Genomic DNA, 3,749 nt, shown 5'->3' with positions numbered 1-3,749 from the left:
GAGGAGACCGAGGACACGGCCCCAGGCGGGCAGGACTTCTGGTCGGGCGTCCCCCGAACTGTGTGCACCGTCACCTCACGGCTGGTGACTCAGGTTTAACTAACGTGAAGTGATGGGCGAAGCCAGACCACGCTTCGCACAAAGAAAACAGACTCCTAAGGGGACACGCGAGGTTTCCGGCACAAAACCTGGCAACAGCCGACGCACTGAGGGCACCAATGCTGAACCAAATGATTCTTTTTAAAAAACATGTTTTTATTGATGTCAGAGAGGAAGGGAGAGGGAGAGAAACGATGAGACGGAATCATGGATCGGCTGCCTCCTGTACTCCCCCCTCACCCCCGCACTGGGGACTGAGCTCGAATGGGCCCTGACCGGGAATCGAACCCTGACCTCCTGGTCCATAGGTTGACACTCAACCACTGAGCCACACTGGCCCGGCAGCATCACTACTGAGCACTGAGACGCCACAACACCCAATCTGATCGCCAAGACGGTTAGTTACTAAGTGACCAGCGGGCAGCAAGGGTAAGCAGCGAGTCGGGGGCGGGGGAAGTGGGGGAGGTCACCGGACAGAGGGAGGACTCCCATCCCGGGCAATTTCAAATGTATGAATGGGCTATTTCTGGAATTTTCCATTTACTATTTCCGGGCCCCCATTGACGGCAGGCAACTGAAACCGTGGAAAGCGAAACCGAGGGTAAGGGCGGGCTGCTGCATATACTGTCGTCTCGTTCACGTCGGATTCACGGCCAACGTCCCTGAGCCAACTCACACCCAGCCGAGCTCGGCTAACACAGTGTTCCCCTCACGGCAATCACAGCCTAGAAACACTCGCCCGCGCTCCAGCACCGCACATGGGCCGCTCTAAAGAGCCAAAGTGCCCTGGCCGGGTGGCTCAGTGGATGCAGCGTCACCTGCAGACTGAAGGGTCCCGGGTTCGATTCAGTCGGGGCACAGGCCCGGGTTGTGGGCTCGATCCCCAGGAGGGGGCGTGTGGGAGGCAGCTGGTCAATGATTCTCTCTCATCATGGATGTTTCTCTCTCTCTCTCTCTCTCAAATCAATAAAAATATATTTAAAAAAAATAAAGAGCAAAACCATCAACAAAACACACAGAATTACCGAAACGACGTGGCCTCAGTCTGCCGGGAGGAACTCGTTCGCAGCGTGAACGCAGCAACACCCCGTCGGAGGCCAGGCTCCCCGGGGCTGGGGCCAGGCCCCTGTTCTGCACACGTGACCACAAAGAGCCCAGGACCGACCTTGACTTGCAAAGACACCAGCGAGCAGGCAAGGGCACAGGCGTGGACCCTGTCCCGGCGAGGGTTGGCTGTACCTCGGGGAGGCAGCAGCCGACAAGCCAGGCCACCCTTGCTGCTACCAGCACTGCCGCGTCCCCCAGGCGTCCCGGCGGCAGGCGCTGAGGCCGTGAAAGCCCGTCTCCTGGACACGGCCCTTCCGCTTCCGAGAACTTGCGCGAAGGAGACGACTAAGCGCGTGAGCCAAGGGGCTGGTCACAGCCGTGGTCATCGTAGCAAAACCAAAGCAAACACCGGACGCCCCACGCCCAGCAGGGGGGGCGCGAGTCACCGGGAGGCCGCAGCCAGGACGCAGGGCGGCGTTCAACACACAAGCCCGAGCCCCACGTGCCTGCCGGCGAGTGTGTCCATTAAGAACTAAGCGTGGGCTTAAAACTTCCGCAGCGCGACCAGATTCTATGCGCATGCGTATCGCTGTGTGAGTATGTGTACGTACGTACACGCATGCATGCACATGTATGTATAAACACACAGAGAAAGAGAGCAACAGAGGGAAGAGCCCCAAGCCACATGGAAGGGCTTGTGCCAAGCTGCCCATGGAGCGAAGCCGTGGGTGTTTTTTCTTCTTCGTTGAATTTATCTCTGTCTCTAGTTCTGTGCTGAACACGTGCTGGTTTTAGAACAAAATAAAGAAGACGACATATTGGAGGAGAATCTGACGTGTCAGGGAACACCTTCACCCACCACTCGGCGAGTTTTAGGAGCTGGGACCGTCACCCGGCCGGCGGGGCTCAGGGGCTGAGCGTCGACCTAGGAACCAGGAGGTCAGGGTTCAATTCCTGGTCAGGGCACAGGCCCGGGTTTCGGGCTCCAAACCCAGCAGAGGGCGTGCAGGAGGCGGCCGATCCATGATTCTCTCTCATCACTGATGTTTCTATCTCAACCTCTCCCTTCCCCTCTGAAATCAACAAAAATATATTTTTTAAAAAGATAAACTCGTGTGTGAGTATGTACAGGTTCCCTGGGTGGAGCCGCTAAGAAAACACCATGACACGCACATTGCACCGTCCGCCTGGGCCTCTGCCTGACTTCCCACGACCCGCTTCCGCTTGGGGCCGAGACGGGGCGAGCTGGTGTCTGCTATGGGCAGGGCCTCACAGGCAGCTCCCGGCCGACTGGCACCGGCTATACATGGCTCCTGGTGCCGGGACCAGAGGGACTGAAATATTCCTCAGGGGAGAAAAAATCTGAGACTTGACCCCCGGCTGCTCCGCAGCTGCTGGGCCCGCAGAGGGTGGAATTTCCGCTGGAAGGGCAAGGTGGGAGCTTGTGTCAACAAGTGCTTCCCCACAGGCCGTGAGTCACTGCCTTAGCCACCGGGCAGAGAGGGGTCTGCCTCTGAGAGGAAGTCATTCACACTCTAGTCTGAAACGCCAGGCTTCAGTTCTACACGTGGGGCCTGGCCACAGGGAGAACTCCTGGCCAGCGCCAGGATAAATCAGGGGATAGAAAGTATTAATGATGATAACGATGATGATGATAATGATGAATGGGCAGGAGGAGCGTGGGGAGCTGATGGGGAGTTACGGCCTGGGTAGTGGTAATGGTTTCACAGGTACATTCTTATCCTCAAAGTCATCGAGTTGTAAGATTCAATGTGCACGGCTTTCCACAGGCCAGTCAGACCTCGAGGAGGAGGCTGTGTTTTCGCGGATCTCACATTCCGAGCTGGCTGAGCAGAGCAGGGAAGTTCAGGGGCTAGAGCAGCGGGTCTCCACCTCCTGGCCCTTTAACTACAGCTCCTCATGCTGTGACCCAGCCATAGAATTATTCTCGTTGCTACTTCATCACTGTCATGTGGCTACTGTGACGAATCGTCATGTAAATATCTGATCTGCAGGATGGTATTAGGCGACCCCTGTGAAAGGGTCGTTCGACCGCCAAAGGGGTCGCGGCCCACAGGTTGAGAACCCTGGCGTAGGCCGTCAGGCAGGAACGCCACTGTTTGACTTTGCTCAATACTCGATCCTTTCTTGGACAGACCTTCGTCCCGGCCGGAGTGGGCACACCCCGCCGGCTCCTGCTTGGAAGGGTGAGGTGTGCCCACCCGGGTCGGCCTTGGCCCGGGCACCGCCGCAGAACAGCTCTGCTCCGCCCTGGCCAGTGGCTCAGTGGTTAGAGCATCAGCCCCTGCACCAAAGGGTCTTGGGTTCGATTCCCGGTCTCGGGCACATACCTCAGCTGCAGGTTCAGGTTCCACCCCTGACCCCGAGCGGGAGGCAACCAATCCACGTGTCTTTCTCACGTCTACGCTTCTCCTCCTCCTCCCTCCCTCCCACTCTCTCTGAAAACCAATGGGAAAAATATCCTCCTGGGAGTATTAACAAAGCAAAGCAAAGCAAAGAAAAGCAGTCAAAGCAAAACCCACAATTATCAGGAAGATGTCCTGCTTGTGGGAAATGATGACCTTTCTTCCCTGAGACATTCT

Source organism: Myotis davidii, unplaced genomic scaffold, assembly GCF_000327345.1.
Source record: "Myotis davidii unplaced genomic scaffold, ASM32734v1 scaffold1055, whole genome shotgun sequence".
Classification (NCBI taxonomy): domain Eukaryota; kingdom Metazoa; phylum Chordata; class Mammalia; order Chiroptera; family Vespertilionidae; genus Myotis; species Myotis davidii.
This window is presented reverse-complemented; position numbering follows the sequence as displayed.